Source organism: Hevea brasiliensis, chromosome 10, assembly GCF_030052815.1.
Source record: "Hevea brasiliensis isolate MT/VB/25A 57/8 chromosome 10, ASM3005281v1, whole genome shotgun sequence".
Lineage (NCBI taxonomy): Eukaryota > Viridiplantae > Streptophyta > Magnoliopsida > Malpighiales > Euphorbiaceae > Hevea > Hevea brasiliensis.
This window is the reverse complement of record NC_079502.1, coordinates 19,412,343-19,436,344: the sequence shown is the minus strand read 5'-3', so window position 1 is coordinate 19,436,344 and position 24,002 is coordinate 19,412,343.

Below are 24,002 nucleotides of genomic sequence, written 5' to 3'. Positions count from 1 at the left end.
CTAGTATAATTTACATTCTTTTCTATTGTTCTATAATCTATATTCACGCTATTTCCATTTTGACTATTATTAAAGAGATCATTCAAATAATTTCTCCATCTTTCTTTAATGTCCTCATCTTTCACCAACACTTTTCCTTCTTTATCCTTAATGCACCTAACTTGATTGAGATCTTGACATTTCCTTTCTCTTCTCCTTGCTAATCTATAAATATCTTTCTCCCCTTCTTTAGTTCCAAGTTTCTCATATAACTTTTCAAAGGCCTGTGCTCTTGCTTGGCTAAATGCCTTTTTGCCTCTTTCTTTGCTATCTTGTACTGTTCATATGCCTCATTATTATCACATTTAGGTAATTTCTTATACCATTCCCTTTTTCTCTTCACTGCCTTTTGTACTTCCTCATTCCACCACCATCTCTCTTTTGAGGGTGGTCCATGTCCTTTAGACTCTCCAAGTACTTTTCTAGCTACTTCTCTAATCTTTGATGCCATCTGTATCCACATATCATTGGCCTCCATATCTAGCTTCCATACTTCGGACTCAAGAAGCTCATTTTTGAACTTCACTTGCTTTACTCCTTTGAACTCCCACCACTTTGTTCGAGCTACACTATTTCTTCTGACCTTACTTGAATTGTTCCTAAACTTGACATCCAAGACCACCAACCTATGTTGACTTGTTAAAGCTTCTCCTGGAATGACCTTGCAATCCTTGCATAGAGCTCTATTTGTCTTCCTAGTTAAGAGGAAGTCGATTTGGCTTCTATGTTGCCCACTTTTGAAAGTCACTAAATGTGACTCTCTTTTTATAAAGTAGGTATTTGCTAGTATTAGGTCGTATGCCATAGCAAAATCCATGATGCTTTTTCCCTCCTCATTTCAACTGCCAAAACCAAAACCTCCATGAACATTCTCATAACCTTGCCTATCACTTCCTACATGTCCATTCAAATCTCCACCAATGAAAACATTCTCTTCATTCGGTATGCTTTGCATTAAATCATCCATATCTTCCCAAAACCTTTGTTTACTCTCCTTTGTTTAGTCCTATTTGTGGGGCATAAGCACTAACTATATTTATTGTTTCTCTGTCTAGTACTAGCTTTACTAGTATAATTCTATCTCCTACTCTTTTCACATTTCTCTGCGTCTTTCAATGTCCTGTCTATGATTATACCCACTCCGTTCTTGTTTCTCTCCTTTCCGGTAAACCACAATTTGTAATCTGAATTACCCACTTCCTTACTTTTCTCTCCTACCCATTTAGTCTCCTGAATGCAAGCAATATTCACCCTTCTCCTTTCCAAGGTATCCACAAGCTCCATTAATTTTCCTGTAAGTGATCCAACATTCCAAGTACCAACCCTGATCCTCCTCCTATCCTGCTCCTTCCTAATTGGTCTCCTTCTATGATATCTTCTATTATTTTCTATGTCTATCTTGTTTTCTGATCACCTATTTGTTCTATTATCTGTCTTATGGACTAACTTCTTTACCCACACCCGTCCATGATGTGGGAACCCTTGCTCACTTAACACCACACCCGGGCGCCGGCATGGCGCGTCGCTTTCGGTGAACGCCCTACACCCTTGCATATTTATCACTACACCCGGGCTCCGATGTAGCGCGTCGTTAGTAGAGGACGCCCCAACGTTTATATCATTTGAATCCATATCATAGGGTGTGACGAAATTTTTACGCTGGTTGTCACCTACCGCAACCCTCCTCCTTTATCCGGGCTTGGGACCGGCTAAGCGCAAACTACTTAGGCGGAGTTATATTCATATCTATCATAATGTAAAGAAATAGATGGCATCGGTTGTGGCCACAACTTAATATTCGGTAATAAGTTTCTCAACTATTTTGTTTTTTTATCTACAGCTGCTAAAGCTATAAACTTGGATTCCATCATAAAATAAGTTATATAAGTTTATTTCTTTAATGCTCAGGAAATAACATCTCCACCTAAGGTGAACACCTAATTGGAGATTGACTTATTATTATTAGCACTAGTTATACAATTGAAAATCTGTAGTTTATACAATTGAAAACCTTCTAGCACAATTGAAAATTTATTATAGAATAATCTGTAGTTTATAGTTCTTTTTAATATCCAAAAACCCTGAAATTATTTCTCAATGATCCATACAAGGATTACTAGTATATCTTGACAATTTTCACACTGAAAAAGCAATATCAGATCTAGTGTAATATATAGCATATATTAAACTACCAATTGCACTAGCATATTTAATTTGAGCAATTACTCTACCAGATTTTTCAATTAATTATCTAAGAAGCATCATGTGGGGTATTTTTTTTTTTAAATGAATAAATTTATTTAATATTTTGTTAATATTTCCATTTGATGTACATATAAATTATATATTGATGCCAAAGATAAAAGTACTCTAATAGATGCTATTCTAGCCAATGGTGCATATGTATCAAAGTAGTCAGTTCATTCTTTTTATTTAAAACCCTTTCCAACTAATGTAGCTTTAAAAGTTTGAATCGATCCATTTGTGTTATTATATATATATATATATGGGTTCTAGTTGATTTGCCACCTGGTTCCAAACAAATAGGATGTAAATGGATGTATGTATATGTATATGTATGTATGTATATGTATATGTATGTATGTATGTATGTATGTATATGTATATGTATGTATGTATATGTATATGTATGTATGTATGTATTCTAAAAATCCATTTACATCCTATTTGTTTGGAACCAGGTGGCAAATCAACTAGAACCCATGTATTATAATAATGAATCCATTTCATTATCGATTGCCTATTTCCAAAAAGCTATATCCCTTGAAGCCATTGCCTCTTAGAATGTTTTAGGATCATCTTCGACATTTAACAAAATTGGTATTTTGTTAAGTATAATTGACCTATTGCCTTCTACTAGAAAGACAATAGCTTGAGAAGATATAAAATCTGGATGTAAATTCTTCTCTTTTCTAGCATGTTGACTTCTTCTAATTTCATTAGAAGAATATAACTTTCTTTTGTTACTAGATATTGATTCAAGATAACATCAAAACTAAAATCATATGGAGAAACTTTAAATTTTTTAGAGAGAATTCTATTATCTAAGTGACTAGCAGTGAGTAAAGCTTCTCCCCATAAATTTATTGGCAATTTAGAATTCACAAGCATAGAATTAAGCATATCCACTAAGATTCTATTCTTCTTTCTGCCAACCCTTTCTATTGTTGTGTATAAGGTGCACTGGTTGGTTGTATAATTCTATTTTTTCACAAAATGAAGAAAATTCAATGGGAAAATGCTCACTAGCTCTATCACTTTTCAAAATTTTGATCATTAAACAAACACAAGTATATTTGGAGACATCAACTATGAAAATTATAAAATACCTATTTCCTCCTCTATTCAACATTCTAATTTTCAAACATCAGAATGCATAAGTTATAATAGCTCATAAGTTATTAGTAGAAACATTCATATTATTATTAACACTGAGTTTAAACATTCCATCATAGGAGTAACCTTTTCCCATAAATAGTCCATTTCTGGACATAATTATTTTGTCAGACTCCAGAACAGCCTTAAAAACCTTTCTTACACAATAAACTAGCAGACACAAGATTTTTTCCTCATTTTTAGCACATGCAGCACATTTGCTAATAATAGGTTCTTTCTAGAAGTGAAGTTTAATTCAACTCTTCCTTCTCCTATCGCTTTAGCAGAATCATGATTACCCATTAGATCTTTCTGCCCATCTGCAACTTCTTCATAATTATTAAATTAAGTAGCCCTAAAATCATACCACCAATTATTAGACTTGGTTGTTGCAACCATATTGAGTTCTATCACCATTCCAATAAGCAAATCTAATATCATTGTAATCAATTCAATATTTTGTTCAACCATATTTGCATTATTGAGATTTTCAGCATTATTATTAGTATCTTCCTTCTTCTATTTCTTTTGAAACCTACATTAACATTTGTAATGCCCTTTCTTGCCATAATTTTAATAAGCTTTTCCTTTCTTTGATTTGTTGTTTCTACCAAAACTAGTACTACCATTTGATGCTTCAGAAAACTTTCTCTTATTTCCAATTTTTTTTTCTTTTGAAAATTCTAACTTCCTTGCACAAAACTAACTAAAAATTCTAACTTCCTTGCACAAAACTAACTTTTGTGGCAGATTTAGATATAAATTTCTTATCACAATTTATTATTTCTTCTTCAATAAGTGTTTCTGAATTTATTCAAGAGAAAAATTCTTCTGTGGTATGCAATAATTTATTCCTATAATTATTGCAACTAGGAGGAAGTTTTGCTATTATTCCTACTACTTGCAATGATTTAGGAACTACCACTTTCACATCTTTAAGCTTTGAAACAAGGACATGTAACTCATGGACTTGATCCATAATAGGCATATTATCAACTATTTGGAATTCAAAATATTTCGTGATGAGAAATTTATCCACAGCTTCTTTTTTTGTGTTGTATTTGAATTCCAGCGAATTCCATATTTCCTTTGGAGACTTGATAGAGGTAAATGCAGCCTATATGACAAGTTGTTGAGAATATGACCTTAGCACAACAATTCATCTTCTTCACATTTTTTTTGATCTACTTTCACTTATGCAAAATCTTCTGGTGTTGGTGGCGAAATAACAGGCAAACTTAGATCAACTATTTAAGAAATCTTCAATACAGTAAGTAAGAATAACATATTTTTCAAGCAAACATAATTTGTTCCATCAAAATGATCCAGTTTCATGAACTCTTGATTTATCACAGAAACAGCCTTGGACTCCATTGCAATTAATACCTTAAAATTATTGATGTAATGGGTATATAATAAACTTTGAGGCGTGATAAATAACTATCTTTAAGGTATTAATTGCCTCCACTAGTTTGCTACAAAGTTATGACAATATAGCTGTAATAACCCAAACCATGGACCATTACCAGTGCTAGGGATCAGGTCAGCTTAAGGCTGCTAAAACCCATAGCAAGCCTGAAACCTATGAAACATACATACATTCCTACATCTCACTATTTTAGCATATACTAAATCATTACACCTTAGTCTTTTCATCCATACATAATCATTCTTAACATAATAATGGTTCATAATTTGAACCTTAACATGCACAAGATCCAAAGTGTAATGGTTCAACATGTGTACCCTCACAAGGATTAGCAAAACATATACATCATTATGCTTAAACAATATTACATACTTCCAAATTCCTTAATCACCAGCACAATACTATCTATTCATAAATTACATGTCCATCTACCCATACATCATACATAAGGAAGGGCTAAGACTATCCCTGATGCTCTTTCTTTAAGGAACTCGTTTAGTCCTGCAACCCTACACTTGGGGGTTAGGGGAATGTTGTAAGGTCACATAAGCTCAGTGAGTAAACTAACCATTATTAATTTTATCATTCATTCATGCATGTGCAATACATCATTCACATGGATTTTCACATTACAAATATTTCACATAATATGGACATTATCACTAATAACTCCCCAAACTTTTCTTTTAAACATGACTTGTGTCATGTACCCAGGGGCAATTATCAAATCTTTCTTAGGATTTACTTATGGATCCATAACATTACATAACATAACATGGGGGGAGTAATAGGTCATCCTATATCCATTAATGTACTAATAGTAATTTATGCAATTATGCAACATCTTCGTGTTCTAGATGCATACATCCTAAATAAACATGACACGATGTATGAGGATGCTCGTTAATTACCTGTAAGTAATTTTCATTTTATTAAAGTTAGAGTTACCCAACTTTTGTAGCCTATTAACCTCCTTACTCGAACGGGAGCTATCCTCAGATCTTTACTCTTCCAAGTCACTTAAACCCGGTCCTATAAAATTAGACCCTAGAGTGTTATGAAAGGCTCTAAAACTCTGTACATAACATAAATATCCTATTCTAGGCTCTTAGGAACCATGAAATTAGGTTTTAGAACCTTGAAATTAAAGGAGAAAATAAGTAGGTAGAACTAAGTTTGGCTGTCAGACCTTGGACTTCAACTGTCAAAACTTAGACTTTGGTTGCCAAACCTGGAAAACTTCTAGGTTTTTTGAGAAAATGCAAGCTTCGGCTGCCAAACCTCTGGCTTTTGGTAGCCAAACATAAGAATTTTTAGAATTCCTAAGTAGAAAACCTGCAGATCCATTTTCCTAAAAGCCTCAAAACTCATTTAAAATTTCTAAAACACGATCTCATCACATATACACATCTCTAGGGCTTAGAACAACTAGAAAACATGTTTAATACCCATATGCATTCATCAAAACTCAAATCTTAGGTTTCCCCCAAGCCCAACATAGCATAAACTTCATCAAAAACTTAACTTGGTTTAAAGTTTTAGAAACCTAATTCCTCATTAACTCTCTTAGATCTATCTATTAGATCAAGAAGAAAAGAAGGTTACCTCTTTTCTTGGAGCTTAGAGGCAGGAGAACCTATAACTTTAAAACTTGAATATACTCTTCCATACTTCTAAATGGAAGAATCCACCTCTAGATCTTGAAAAAATCAAGGAGATCTCTTCAAAAAGCTCCTTGCATGACCCAATAGTTGAGAGAGAGGAAGGAAAGAAACCCAAGTGTTTTAGGCAAGAAATGAGTTGAGATCCTTTTTATACCCTCTCTATCGAGGGACTTTCAGCTGCCGAAAGTTCAACTTTTGATTGCCGGAGTCATTTCTGCCCAAATGGGCATTCGGACCAAAAAGGGACTTTGGTTGCCAATAGTCTATCTTTTGGCTGCCAATAGTCTGTCTTTCAGCTGCCAAAGTTCTTTCTAGCCAAAACAATTTCTTTAAAACTTTTAAAGAATGAAACTCTTAAAATATTTTTCATTCTCAAATACATTTTGAACTTTTTAAAGAAATAAAGAAATATACATAAATATATTTTCACATCTTACCTCTACTCCCTTGTCAGTGAAGTCTCTCTCTTCACTAGAATATTCCATCAAGAACATATATTTTCACATTAGAAAATGGTGGGTGTTACACTCTCCCCCCTTTAAGAACATTCGTCCTTGAATGTCAAAACAAACACATAAAAGTTATATATAACAAACATAACATACAGAACATTCCTAGAAAAGGTGGGAATATTGTTGTATTATGGAATCATGGGTTTCCCACGTGTACTCTTCTATGTTGTGGTAGTTCCATAATACCTTGACCATTGGTATCTCTTTATTCCTCACCTTCCTTAGTTGAGAGTCTATAATCTAGACAGGTTGTTCAATATAAGAAATATCTTTATAAATTTCCATGTTTGGTTCATGTAATGCCCGTCACTTTAGGTAGTCCGTAGATTCTACTATTTCGATGACTAACGTCTATTTGGACAATCAGGATGTCTGGAACTATACTTAAACTAGAGTGAAGAGACATAAATTGATTGAATAAAGACCAAGGAAAAATAAAAGAAATGAAGTACAAATAGATTAAATGAGCCAAAGGTCATAGCGATGGGTAACCCTAATGGGAAGTGACTGTGAAGACAGTTGCCAACCCCATACTCATGGGGAAACTCTGTGAGATAAATATTGGGACTTAATTGGGGGATTTATGAAGTTTAGATGACAATGAAAATGTCAAAGGAATGCAAGGAAATAAAGACAATCGGTAAAGACCATACAACTCGATGGGCACAACGAAGGGTATTTTGGTCATTTCACCCTCAGTGTTGAATTTGAACCTAAATGTCGATCAAAATGAGAGAGAATAAAAAATAAAAATAAATTAAAATCATGATTTTGTGTAATGAAAATGAGTAGAGAAAATAAGAAAAGAAAATAAAAGAAATGAAATTTAAATAAATCTTTATGACATAAGCATGATGCAAAGATGACCTAATTAAAAATTTGCACTAATTAAAATTTAACACATAAACTAAAATGGATAAATATTGAATATAAGACAAATTTGACTAAGAAAATATCATCTTCTTCCTCACTTCCCTCTTGGCCGAACCCCATGGAAGAGAGCTTCCACCATTTTTTTTTTCACAATAAGCTTGATTTTCCCATGCTCTACCCCCAAAAACCTATACTTGCCTTCACAAAAACTTGCTCCTACACCTTGAAGAAGCCTTTGGTAGCCAAGAAAGTGTAGAAATTGGATGTTTTACAAGATCAAACTTGGGTCAACATAAGGTTAGTGCACTACCTAAGCTTCTTTCTTTCTCTAAGTGTTATTAGCATGTCAAACTAGGTTGAAATTCCATGAAATTAAAAGAATTCCATGATTAAATGGAAACCCTAATTTTGGAAGCCATGGGGATAGTGAGAATTTGATGGTTTTAATTGTTCTAAACTAGTTAGTGATGGCATGTGATGAGTATAAATGAGTTAGATTATGAATTACATGTGTTATGCATGAGTTAAGAATTTGAAGCTAGGGTTTTGACCCAAAGTCTGGGGGTTTTGTGAATTGATGCCTAATTAACTTTGTTGAGACCATTTGTTGACTAATTGAGGTGCCATGAATGTGATTAAAGTTTGGTAGTTGGGTGGAATGTATATTGGAAGTGTTGAATTTCTTATGCAGGATTCTGGACATATGAGTCCAGCAGGGTTATGTGGCCATAAGTAGAGCCACATTGCTCCAATTGGTGTGAGGCTAATTGGAGATGAAACTTAGGACATAAAGCTACATTTTTCATGCAAAGACACTGCCTAGAAATTGAACCTAACATAACCTAAATTTGGCTTGAATCTGGGTAACCATATGCTAGACCTGGAAAAATGACCATGTGAACAGTAAATGTTCAAATGGCCATAACTCACTCTAGGAAGGTCAGAATGACCAGATTCTTAACCATTGGAAAGGTTAGACATAGGAACACATTTTTCATGAGGAAAATAGAGCCTAATTTTGCTTTTAACCCAACCAATTTGCTAGAATAACTTAAGTCAACAATTCTGACTAGAACCAAAACTGACCTGAAATTTTGGACTTAGACCTACCCGACAAGTTTTGGAAAAAATGCCATAACTCAGACCAAAAAACTGAAAATGTAGTGAAATTAAAGCCAAAATCTCTATAAGACTTAGAACTACAATTTTGGTATTTTGACCAAAACCCAGAACCTAATGGAACTTGGTCAATTAGCTAGGAAAGTTTAGTATACCAAATCCTGAAATTGAACTAAATAATCACTTGACCCTAGAACAGTATTTATACCATATCTCTCACTAGGAAACTCCAATTGGAATGAGCCAAACTGTTCTAGAAACCTAAGAAACAGAAATCCAACTTTGATTTAGGAACATTCCTCAAATTTTGAGTGTAGGAACCCTAAAATGAGAATCAAAGATACTGACCTGAACCTGAAATCCTAAAGGCATAGGGTTTAGGAGTCCAGGTCAGTTAATTGGCTCTAACTCACTATACATAACCTAAAAAATTAGGATTCTTGAACCTAAGTGACCCTAACTCATAGGGTAACAACTCATATGAAAAACATTAGGCCTAAAAATGACTGTAACATATCCAAATGGTTGGACAAAATTTAACTCCAGAATTTGCCTAGTTTTGGAACCAGAAAGAGGCAATAGACCAGTTTTGGTAATTTGATCACAACTTGAGTTCTAAAACTCCAAATGAGATTATTCAAAAAGGAAAACAAAGATAAGACATAGAGGAACAACTTTCATAAGGGAAGTGTGGTCAAACAGTGGCTACATCTTGACCAATTTGCTAGGTGAAAGCAAGACACCAATTTTAGACCTTGAGAAAGGTTCATAAAATGACTTATAATATGATATGGAATTAACCAAAATGATTTGCTAAACATAAAAGTGACATGAATATGTATGTGGGACTTATGTTTCCCATCACAAGTAACATGAAAATGCTATGAAACACAAATAGTACATGACATGAAATGAAGAAATAATAAGTACTTAATAATACTACTTTGCCCAAAGTATATCTAGACTTATGTATATAGCATGGATCGATTGGTATACCAATTAGGGACTACAGATTGCAGTACTGCCCAATTGAATGATCATTGATAGATAATATCTGTCTAATATGGTTATTCCTCTGGCTTTATGCCTGCCCATTGGCCATTGAGCCTAATATGATTTCTGGCTTTATGCATGCCCACTAGCCTTGTGCCTGATATGACTGATGTATACATGATAGACATACGGATGTCTAACTAGTATACTCCTGTGTATCCAGCCTTTATAGTCTGTCATAGGTTATTTGAGTATAGATATGAGTAATAAGCTTTAAAATTAAATAATTACATAAAGAGATTACTGATATGAATTTAATAAGACCGAATATGAAAAATGAATAGAAAAGATCTTGATAAACTTATTTGCTCCCAAAGTTCAGTAAACATGTAAATGACTTAAAATCCATGAAATCTATATTTTTTTATGAAATTTTTTAAGGAATAATTTTCTTTAATTATTTAGTTATTTTTACTTTAAATTCATGCATCACTAAGCGTTATACTTAGCACGTTGGTTTTTCCATTGCGTAGATACTGGTGAGCAGGACCAGTCCAGATAGTGAGTGGGGAGCAGACTTTACAGTAGTGTGACGTGTCACCTCAGCAGTCCATTTTTGGTAGGGTCCATGTATATCTAGATTTTGTACTTTTTGCTCATTGTATATAAATGATGTAATTCATTTGGTGATTGTAAATAAATTATAAATAATTGTATTTGAATTTTATATGAATGAATGAAATATATTTTCTTGAAAATTATATGAGCAATAATGATATGATATGATGCATAGAAAAATGATATAAGATTTTAATAGGTAAATAGTGAAACCCGCCAAACGCTAATAAAACAGAGGAGGCTCTGTTTGGGTCTCCACAAAAATAAAAAATGATGAAAAAAAGAAAAAAAAAATCAATATATGGGATAATACAAATAAATGGAATTTAAATTAATACGGTATAACATAAGACAAGATAGGGTGCTCCAGCACCGAATGTGGCATGCCTTGGTCGGCTATACTATAGACAAGTAAGGAGCATCACAGTTCACTTATAACCTTTGTTTGGATCTGACACAAACTTCCTCAACATAGAAACATGGAACATCGGATGTATCCTCTCCATCTCTGATGACAAGGCTAACTTATAAGACACATTTCTGACCCTTTGCAACACTTTATACGGTCCAATGTACCTTGAATCTAGCTTGCCTCTTTTTCCAAATTGAATGACACCCTTCATTGGAGATACCTTTAGAAGCACCATGTCCCCCTCCTGAAAAAACACTTCTCTCCTATGGAGATTTGCGTAGCTTTTTTCTCTTCTGGCTGCTGCCTTCAACCTTGTTGTAATTAATGGCATGGCTTGATTGGTAACTTCTACCAACTCTGTTCTGCTAAGGCTATTTCACCAACTTCCTCGTAACACATAGTAGACCTACGTTTCCTCCCATACAGAGCTTCATATGGTGCCATTCTGATACTAGAGTGATAGCTATTGTTATATGCGAACTTAACTAGGGGAAGGTACTTTTTCCACGATCCACCAAAGTCAAGTACACACATTCTCAGCATATACTCCAAAATCTATATGGTCCTTTTTAATTGTCTATCTGTTTGAGGGTAAAAGGCCGTGCTAAAGTCTAACTTGGTGCTTAATTCATTTTGAAAATAGTGCCAAAACCTTAATGTGAACTGTGGTCCTCTATTGGAGGCTATTATCATTGGAGCTCCATGTAACCTTATTATCTTCACCACGTACACTTGAGCTAACTTATCCATAGAGTAGTTCGCTCTAATAGGAATGAAGTGAGCAGTCTTGGTCAACCTGTCCACTATAACCCATATCGAATCATGTCTGTTGGAGGTGACTGGTAACCCCAAAACAAAATCCATGGCCACATTTTCCCGTTTCCACTACAAAATGGGTAGTCAGTTTAGCATTCCTGCTGGCTTCTGATGCTCTAGCTTTACTCTTTGATAGGTCTCATAAGCAGTTACAAGCTGTGCAATCTCTTTCTTTATGGAAGGCCACCAATACACCTTTTTTAAGTCTTAATACATTTTGGTGGCTCTAGGGTACACACTATACTTAGCATTATGAGCTTCCCTCATAATATTTCCCTTGAGTTGGATGTCATTTGGTACACATAATCTGTTGCCATACCTTAATACTCCTTTTCCATCAAAATGAAACTCACTGCCCTTACCTTTTTGTACCATTTTTGCTATTTTCACCAACTCAGGGTCTTTATGCTATTTTTCTGCTTTTTGCATTAGGTATACTGTTGTCATCTTTATTTGAGCTATCCAAGTACGCTTGGCTGATAACTCTAGCTATAACCCTTCTCCAATTCGCTGGTGCAACTCCTTCAAGATGGGCCATCTTTCTACAGATACATGTGCCAAACTGCCAAACGATTTTTGGCTGAGGGCATTTGCAATAATATTTACCTTTCTCGGATGATACTAGATTGCATAATCATAATCACTGAGCAGTTTTACCCATCTTCTCTGTATGTGATTCAACTCTTTTTTATTGAAGATGTACTGGAGAATCTTGTGGTATGTGAAGATCTCGCATTTTCCTTTATAAAGATAATGTCCCCACATCTTTAGGGAAAAAACTATGACCGCCATTTCTAAGTTATTGTTGTCACACCTTACCACTCTGTAAGGCATAACATGATCTCGTAGTATACCTAATGAATTACCAACTCCGTCTACTGATAACCCATTAAATACACTACAAGGGATTTTAAAAACTTTTCTTACTTCTTTTACAGTGGTGAGCACTATTTACAGGTGTTAAAAACTTTGGTGAACTGAGGTGAAACAACTAACTCATTTGATTTATTTGGAATTTCTGTAAAAATTTTGGCAAGGTGCCATCTGTATTTTGGATAAAACAGTTCTTGAAAAACTCAGAAAAAGCACTTCAATAATTTTCCAAATCTCAACTCCAATACATTTCTCAACACAATAATTTATCAACACAATTCCATAGGAATTTTTCAAAGTCCGAGATAAGGAAATATAATACAACTTTTACAATCCAAAACACTCATAATTAATTTACAACTTCAAGGTACAATTTAATTTACAACTGCTCAAAACCAAAAAGAAAATATACATACAGTGTCATACATTCTGTTACAAAATGCAAAAAGCGGTATACTCGTTATACCCAAAAATCTCTCATTTGGAGGTATGTGCGGCCTAGTCTGCCATGCTGTCTCTCTACTGCGGCAATAAAAGCTATCAGAGACAATGTCTCGATGGTGCACAACATTAACCAAATACAATTTAAATCACAATTCATAAATCATGTAAATAGTGGATACTTAAAACCATAGTCAAATTTAAGACAATAAAGGTCAATAAGAATTTAAACTCCATTTCTCAATATCACAATAATTTTCTATAAGTCAGATCAGGTTTGAATTCAAAAGACAGTATATGTCAATGAGAGTTTAAAATCCATTTCACAATCTCACAATACACATCGATAAATCACACACTTAATCATGATCCATAATTCAATTCATCCCAAAAGCCGATGGCTAATGAGGTATTCAATTCATCCCAAAAGTCGATGACTAATGAGGAATAACATGGCTAGCTAGCAAAAATATGAGTACTCATTCTATTCGTCCTCAACAGCACACACCTCAACACTTCAGCAGAGAGGGAATTCAATTCATCCCACTAGACAAGCTAGAGAGGAATACAATCAATATACACGATAGCTGTGGTTTCAAACCATTTCTAATGCTTTTAATCAATAAGTATCCATCAATGTCATTCAAACCATTTTCTGATTTCAAACTATTCACAATATTTTTCAATCAATAAATATTCCTCAAACACATTTCCACAATTTAAAATAATGATATACAAATAATCAATATTTATTTCCATTGAAAATAATTCAAAAGAAACAGTTGTTATGCACAAACCTCTGATATTTGTCTCTGGTCTTGACTCGATTTCTTTCCCTTTTCTTTGAGTCCTTGTTAACTGAGAAACACAATTTGAAGTGTTTCAGTACCAAATTAAACTGTCTCTATCGATGGGGTTTGGTAAATAATGCACTGAACTCAATTATTCGCTTAATCACCTAATATACCGACCCTCGATGCGTTTTAGGTAAATTAGGTTTTAGTGTCGTTAATATGTCACACTCGATAGGGTTTTAGGTTTGGTATGTTTTACCAAAGTCATTTCCTCGCTTAGTGCATTTTAATGCAAATTGCTGGATTCCGGAACACTGGTTTGACCTAGCCGGACGATATAGTTCCCTCGGTTTTTGGGTCTCGGTCAAAACTACAAACTTCTAGATCTAGGTCTTATTGCACGCGGTGCAAAATTTCAGGTCAATCCGAGTTAAGTAGACCAAGTTATGGTCATTACACTATTGCTGGTCAAGTGGTACCATTTTAGGTCAATTTTAGGTCAAATTGGTCAATTCTGGTTCGGCCAGTTTTTGGACCCGAACTTGTGCAAGTTGTTTGACTTGCTTATGGTCATTTCTGGGTTTTGGTGTCTTCATAAGACTTGTAGGTATGGGTCTTAACTATTCATGGTTAAAATTTCAGGTCAATTGGACCTGGTTTGAGTGAGTTATGGCCTAAATACTCACTGCTGCCCAATTGGTCATTTTTCAGGTCCTAATTGCACCTAATCCGAATTGGTCAAATTTTTAGGTCACCTTGCAAGCAGAATTTTGGCATGGTTTCTCAATGAAAGTTGGCACATTTTGTGCCTAGTTTCACCCCAAATTGGTCTCATACCAATTGAGGTTACACATTCAAGGTTATAGGCTAAAATATACACTGCCCTCAATATGCATTTCACACCCCAACTTCAAACACATACTCACCTTGCAAGGTTTACTTCCATACCCTACCAAACTGTTTTGGCACATTACCAAAAACATTTTCTACATTACATTAGCATTATTTTGGGCAGATTCCAATCACCCTCAACACACCAAATATCATTCACAATTACAATTTCTAAATACCATTACAACCACACCTAAACATTACAAACTTTACATACACTTTACAACATTCATTCACATACATATCATCAATCCTTCTAGGTCAATATTCTGCCCACTCTTCCTTCAATATACACCATTTCTCAAGTGTCCACAAGCTGCCACAAATCATTCATCAACATCACATTGCCGTACCATATGCCAATTCCCATCAAAGTGCATAATTCACCATATAAACATGCAATAACTCACTAAGTTACTAAATCACCATTATTAACATTCTTTCCCATCAATTATATGCACAAATACCTCATCATAAACGTGACCCATGGCTGTCCAAAATGAAAATAACAATAACCTTTCAAACTCAAAATTTTCCTTCACCAAACTAATACCCATAACATGCACAAAAACTTTAACAAAGGATTTCTCAAAAATGCAAACTTACCTTTATTTGTAACTTGCTAAACCTTCACCAAACTTCCCAAAATTGGTATTAATATCTTCCTTGTGGTGTGTAAACCATTTTTCATGAAAGAACCTAAGTGAATGGAGTTGAAATGGAGAGAGGAAATCAAGCTCAAAGAAAACGTCAATGGAGGTTTTCAAGGGTTCTTCAATTCGGCCATTTGAGAGGATTTGAGGAAGATGGGATTTCAGATGGTTAGTGGACCACTTCAGCCATATTTCATGTTTAATTAATCCTATAGTGGTCCACTAACTAAAATTAAAACATATTATAAGTTAACTTTCAACTAATCCACATTTAATCCATTATTTCCACTATTTATTTTAGGTACCACCAAATTAATTTTTCATTTCATTTTCTAAGTGTAATACTATTTATTTTTAATGGACATTTAGGTCAAAAGACAATTCGGAATGTCAAATGACCATCATGCCCCTGTTCGGGTGGCTTTCCATTTTTCTGAATAATCGTATTTTGTCCTGCTTTTTCGATTTCTCACTTTTCTTTGTACTAATTATTTAATTTTTCTTTAATCTTTCTAATGAGATTTATACTTCAATAAGGGTCTATTTATGTCCAAAAAATGTTTTCCAGGGTTCCCTGCAGTCCAGGGTTAGTCAACGGTCCACGCCGTGACTTCCCGGTGCGGTCACCCATCGCTAGGTTTCCCGGCTCACTTACTCGGTTACATTTCTTTACTATGATTTTTCCTTTGTTTTTCTTTTCTTGTATTTCATTATTTTATGTCTCCTCACTCATTTTGAGGTTCTGTTATAGGCATCCTAGCTGTACGGTCAACACTGGTCACCGGAGCAGCAGAACGCACTACCAAACTTTGGGGTGTTACAATTCTCCCCCCCTTAAATAAATTTCGTCTCGAAATTTTACCTGGCATTAGTCTCTGAATAGCTGTGGGTGCTGTCTCTTCATATCCTCTTCACGTTCCCAAGTTGCTTCTCGCCCGAATGATGGTTCCACAAAGACTTTAACCAGTGTATCTGCTTGTTCCTCACCGCTTCACCTCATAATTTTTATGGGTTCTTCCTCATATGAAAGGTCCGGATTTACTTCAATCTCTTCAACCGATTACATGAGATGGGTCCGATCTGTACCTCCTTAACATGGACACATGGAAGACACTGTGTATCCTTGCTAGCTCTGGAGGTAATGCTAACCGGTATGCTAAAGGACCCGCTCTTTCCAGAACTTCATATGGTCCGATGATACGAGGACTTAGTTTCCCCTTTCTGCCAAATCTCCTAATCCTCTTCCAAGGAGAAACTTTGAGGAATACCTTATCACCCATCGCATACTCAATATCTCTTCTCTTGAGATCAACATAGGACTTCAAGGTCCGATGCACCTTGAGTCTATCTCTCGATCAACTGATCTTTTCCTCTGTCACTGGACAATTTCTCGGTCCAATCATCTTCCTTTCACCTACTTCATCCCAACATAAGGGAGTTCTACACTTTCTCGCCATACAAAGCTTCATATGGAGGCATCCCTATGCTTGATTGGTAGCTTGTTATAAGCAAACTCAATCAAAGGCAAGTGTGTATCCCAACTACCTTCAAATTCAATCACACAAGCCCGTAGCATATCCTCCAATATCTGAATAACCCTCTCGCATGCCATCCGTCTGCGGGGTGGAATTGTCTTTGAAGTTCAATCTAGTTCCTAGGGCTCTCAAGACTACCCTAATCTAGAAGTGAACCTAGGATCTCCGCTGACACAATTGATAATGGCACTCCATGCAATTTTACAATCTCATATATGTACAATCCGCCAATCTTTCCGTGCTATAGTCCATCCGAATCGGCAAAAGTGAGCAGACTTAGTCAATCATCAACTATAACCCATAATGCATCATGACTACTCGTGTCCTTGGAAGTCCTGTAACAAAATCCATAGTTATTCGCTCCCATTTCCACTGCATCGACAAAGGATGTAATAAACCACTGAACTTGATGTTCGCCTTTACTTGTCGACAAGTTAGGCATTTGGAAACGAATTCACTATATCTCTTTTCATGCCCATCCACCAAGAATGCTCTTTCACCCTCTCAGACATTTTAGTTCCACTGTGGTGCATAGCAAATGGAGACTCATGTGCTTCCTTCAAAATGGTTTGTCTCAATTCCACATCACTAGGAATGCACACTGCGCTCGATGTAGCAATAAACCATCATCTCTCACAGAATTCAGGTTTCTTGCCTCACGAACTTCTTTCAAGACTTCGATATTTTTCATCACTGCGCACCATTCGACCGATCAATCAACACCGGCCGTATATGCCATGCAACTATCTGTCCCTCATCATCAACCTCTAAACCGCATGTCAGTGCTTTCAATTCATATACCATGGACAAAGGAGAAACTCGAGACTTGCCATAGTCTTGCGACTTAAGGCGTCGACCACCACATTTGCTTTCCCCGGTGATAGTCTATTAAGCAATCATAGTCTTTAATGAGTTCTAACCATCTCCTCTGCCTCAAATTCAATTCCTTCGGTGCCTAAGTACTTCAAGCTCTTGTGATCTGTGTAAATGTAGCATTTCTCCCCATACAAATAGTGTCTCCGGATCTTGAGCAAAACAATAGCCGCTAACTCCGGATCATGTGTTGGGTAGTTCCTCTCATGCGGTTTCATTTGGCGTGATGCATAAGCAATGACATTCGATCTTGCATCAAGATACCCTAACCCATTGTGAGAAGCATCACTATAAATCGTGTATTCTTTACCCGGAGTAGGTAAAGTGAGAACTGAGCTTCGATTAAGCACCTCTTCAACTCATCAAAACTCACTGACATTTATCACCCACCAAATTTTACATCTTTCCAAGCACTTGGTCGGTGGAGAAGATAACATAGAGAATCCCTTCACAAACCGACGGTAATATCCTAAGCCTAAAATCGCGAATTTGTGATGTTCTGGCGGCTTCCAATTAAGGATAGCTTCTACCTTGGAATCTACCTTGATCCCTTCAAATGACACAACATGTCCCAAAAAGGAGATTTCCTTCACCAAAATTCACATTTCTACAATTTGGCGTCATTTGCTTTCTCCCTTAAAGTCTGCAGACAATCCGCAGATGTCTATCATGCTCCTCTTCACTCCTCGAGTTTATAAAAATGTCATCAATAAACACCACCACAAATTGATTAAGATATGGTCTGAAGATAGCGTTCATCAGATCCATAAAAGCAGCTGGAGCATTTGTTAACCCGAATGGCATTACTAGAAACTCATAGTGGCCATACAGAGTTCAAAGCGCTTTTGGGATACTCGCTCTTGCACCTTCAATCGATGATAACCAGATCGCAAATCAATTTTGGAGAATATCACGCACCCTTCAATCGATCGAGCAGATCATCAATGCGAGGCAATGGATATCTGTTCTTTATTGTCACCCTATTCAACGCTCGTAGTCAATGCATGCGGAGAGTACCATCCTTCTTCTTAACAAACAACACCGTGCTCCCAAGGTGACACACTAGGCGGATGAAGCCCTTTTAAGTAATTCTTGTAATCAGATCTTCAACTCCTTCAACTCTGCTGGTGCCATTCTCGTATGGCGTTATGGAGATTGGATCCACACCAGTGAACATTAATTTCAAATCGCACTTCTCTTCCGAGGTAATCCGGCAATTCATCAGAAACACATCAGAAAGTCATGTCTTTGTAGGGATGTCTTTCAATGTTGGACTCCCACTTGGGTGTCTACCACATGTGCCAAGTATGCTTCACATCCCTTTCGATCATTTTTCCGCTAGTGCAATTAAATGATGTTTGATGGCAATAATCGCCTCTCCTTGTATTACCACATCATCAGATCGAGGATACCAAAAGTGACTGTCTTGACCTCTATCAATCATGGCATGATGTCTAGCTAACCAATCCATGCCCAAGATGATATCATAATCTCTGAAGGGCATTTCAATGAGATCAGACAGAAAGTGTGTCCTTGGATCACCAAAGGACAATCTCTATACATTATATTAACTCGACCTCTGTCCTAGCGGACTTGTTACTAGCACCTCAAAGTCCATTTTTGTACATGGAACAAAGAATGCAATCAATGATGCTAGCACTCACATAAGAATGGGTAGAACTCGGATCAAATAGCACAAATACATTCGTTAAAAGTTGAGAAGGTACCCACAATATCGATGTCTCGCCTCTTCTCTCGTCTCATGGCATAGACTCGATCGAGCACGCCTTGTTCGACTGCTTTATCGTGCCTTGGCTGTCTGGGTTACCTCTACCGCCTCTACCTGCTAGGTGGTTGTGAGCTTCGTGACAGGCTCAACGACCCTTCCGCAGTAGTAGGAGGTGGTCCAACTCTGCGACTCATCGTGCAGTCCTTGGCAAAGTGTCCTGCCTCCACGCTATAACAGCTCCAATAGCCTTGTAACAGATTCCACCATGATTCTTTCCACAAGTTTCACATTGGCGAGGAGGGTAGGAACTTCTGGTACTCTGCAGATAGGGGAGGTCTCTGTCCTGAATGTCTTCCCCTACCAGATTTCTTGCCGCCTCTGCCATGTCCCCCATAGTTCTTCCTCTTTCCAGTATGACCACTGGAACTCTGATCTACTGATTTTCCCTCTTTCTCTATCTTCTCTGACCTCTTCTTCTCAGGAGCAGTCTCAAACTCAACTCTTTCCAACTCTAGGGCTTGAGAAACAAGTTCAGAGAAGTTAGTGTGTTTGAAGCCGAGCACTTGTACTCTAATACTGGGCTTCAAGCCAATTTCAAACCTCTTGCATCTCTCCCTGCTGGTAGAGAGTAGACTCACTGCATAATGGCTAAGGCGGGAAAATTCTCTTTCATACTCAGCCACTGATCTGCCCCTCTGTTTCAAACTTAAGAATTCTTATAGCTTCTGGTCTACATAAGCATCAGGGATGTATTTACCTCAATTCGAGGAAGTCATTCCAGTCAAGACTGCAGTTCTACTGCATCGTGGGGAATGGTTTTCCACTACCATAAGCATCCCCTTGTAGTAAGGATCCGAGTATTCAAGTCGAGCTCCTCTGCATACAATGAAGTTTCTTGAACACCCTATCCATCCTCTCTAACCACTGTTCAGCTTCTATAGGATCTACTGTCCCCTTAAACTCTGTTGCCCCATACTTCATCAATTTATCATACTGCCTTGTAGGAGACTATGGTTGTACCACGGGTGTCTGAATTGGGACTTGAGTAGGCGCATTACCAGCCATTTGTTGGAATATTGCAGCCGAGCGAATCGAGAGGAATCGCAGATCTGCAGGGCTGTCTTCGAACCACCGACATTTTGTACAATGGGGCATCCTTGCACCTCGACCTCAATAGATCGATCGATCAACGATCACCCTCTTCCATATTCAATGCGAGGATCTTAGCTTTCTGAACAATAACACAAGAATATTCACTCGTTAGTGCATATTTATATCAGAATGTAATGTCGTATGTATCAAACAATGATATTGAGCGGTTGTACTATGCAAAAGAACATTCAAATAACAGTGAAAACGGAATTTAAAAACTTTGCTCGATACCACTAAAACATGTCACACCTTACCCCTCCTGTAAGGCATAACATGATCCGTAGTATACCTAATGAATTACCAACTCCGTCATCGATAACCCATTAAATACACTACAAGGGATTTTAAAACTTTTCTTACTTCTTTACAGCATGGTGAGCACTATTTACAGTGTTAAAAACTTTGATGAACCGAGGTGAAACAACTAACTCATTTGATTTATTTGGAATTTCAGAAAATTTTGGCAAGGTGCCATCTGTATTTTGGATAAAGCAGTTCTTGAAACCTCAAAAAAGAAATTCAATAATTTTCCAAATCTCAACTCCAATACATTTCTCAACACAACAATTTATCAACACAAGTCCATAGGAATTTTTCAAAGTCCGAGATAAGGAAATATAATACAACTTTTACAATCCAAAACACTCATAATTAATTTACAACTTCAAGGTACAATTTAATTTACAAGCTCAAAACCAAAAAGAAAATATACATACAGGTCATACATTACAAGATAAAATGCAAAAAGCGGTATACTCGTTATACCCAAAAATCTCTCATTGGAGGTATGTGCACTAGTCTGCACTGTCTGTCTCTCTACTGCGACAAAGAATAAAGCTATCACGAGACAATGTCTCAGTGGTGCACAACATTAACCAAATACAATTTAAATCATAATTCATAAATCATGTAAATAGTGGATACTTAAAACCATAATCAAATTTAAGACAATAAAGGTCAATAAGAATTTAAACTCCATTTCTCAATATCACAATAATTTTCCATAAGTCAGATCAGTTTGAATTCAAAAGACAAGATATGTCAATGAGAGTTTAAAATCCATTTCACAATCTCACAATACACATCAAGAAATCACACACGCCTTAATCATGATCCATAATTCAATTCATCCCAAAAGCCGATGGCTAATGAGGTATTCAATTCATCCCAAAAGTCGATGACTAATGAGGAATAACATGGCTAGCTAGCAAAAATATGAGTACTCATTCTATTCGTCCTCAACAGGCACACACCTCAACACTTCAGCCAGAGAGGGAATTCAATTCATCCCACTAGACAAGCTAGAGAGGAATACAATCAATATACACGATAGCTGTGGTTTCAAACCATTTCTAATGCTTTTTAATCAATAAGTATCCATCAATGTCATTCAAACCATTTTTCACAGTTTCAAACTATTCACAATATTTTTCAATCAATAAATATTCCTCAAACACATTTCCACAATTTAAAATAATGATATACAAATAATCAATATTTATTTCCATTGAAAATAATTCAAAAGAAACAGTTGTTGTGCACAAACCTCTGATATTTGTCTCCTGGTCTTGACTCAAGATTTCTTTCCCTTTTCTTTGAGTCCTTGTTAATCGAGAAACACAATTTGAAGTGTTTGCACCAAATTAAACCGTCTCTATCGATGGGGTTTGGTAAATAATGCATCAACTCAATTATTCGCTTAATCACCTAATATACCGACCCTCGATGCGTTTTAGGTAAATTAGGTTTTAGTGTCGTTAATATGTCACACTCGATAGGGTTTTAGGTTTGGTATGTTTTACCAAAGTCATTTCCTCGCTTAGTGCATTTTAATGCAAATTGCTGGATTCCGGAACACTGGTTTGACCTAGCCGGACGATCTAGTTCCCTCGGTTTTCGGGTCTCGGTCGAAACTACAAACTTCTAGATCTAGGTCTTATTGCATGCGGTGCAAAATTTCAGGTCAATCCGAGTTAAGTAGACCAAGTTATGGTCATTACACTATTGCTGGTCAAGTGGTACCATTTTAGGTCAATTTTAGGTCAAATTGGTCAATTCTGGTTCGGCCAGTTTTTGGACCCGAACTTGTGCAAGTTGTTTGACTTGCTTATGGTCATTTCTGGGTTTTGGTGTCTTCATAAGACTTGTAGGTATGGGTCTTAACTATTCATGGTTAAAATTTCAGGTCAATTGGACCTGGTTTGAGTGAGTTATGGCCTAAATACTCACTGCTGCCCAATTGGTCATTTTTCAGGTCCTAATTGCACCTAATCCGAATTGGTCAAATTTTTAGGTCACCTTGCAAGCAGAATTTTGGCATGGTTTCTCAATGAAAGTTGGCACATTTTGTGCCTAGTTTCACCCCAAATTGGTCTCATACCAATTGAGGTTACACATTCAAGGTTATAGGCTAAAATATACACTGCCCTCAATATGCATTTCACACCCCAACTTCAAACACATACTCACCTTGCAAGGTTTACTTCCATACCCTACCAAACTGTTTTGGCACATTACCAAAAACATTTTCTACATTACATTAGCATTATTTTGGGCAGATTCCAATCACCCTCAACACACCAAATATCATTCACAATTACAATTTCTAAATACCATTACAACCACACCTAAACATTACAAACTTTACATACACTTTACAACATTCATTCACATACATATCATCAATCCTTCTAGGTCAATATTCTGCCCACTCTTCCTTCAATATACACCATTTCTCAAGTGTCCACAAGCTGCCACAAATCATTCATCAACATCACATTGCCGTACCATATGCCAATTCCCATCAAAGTGCATAATTCACCATATAAACATGCAATAACTCATTAAGTTACTAAATCACCATTACTAACATTCTTTCCCATCAATTATATGCACAAATACCTCATCATAAACGTGACCCATGGCTGTCCAAAATGAAAATAACAATAACCTTTCAAACTCAAAATTTTCCTTCACCAAACTAATACCCATAACATGCACAAAAACTTTAACAAAGGATTTCTCAAAAATGCAAACTTACCTTTATTTGTAACTTGCTAAACCTTCACCAAACTTCCCAAAATTGGTATTAATATCTTCCTTGTGGTGTGTAGACCATTTTTCATGAAAGAACCTAAGTGAATGGAGTTGAAATGGAGAGAGGAAATCAAGCTCAAAGAAAACGTCAATG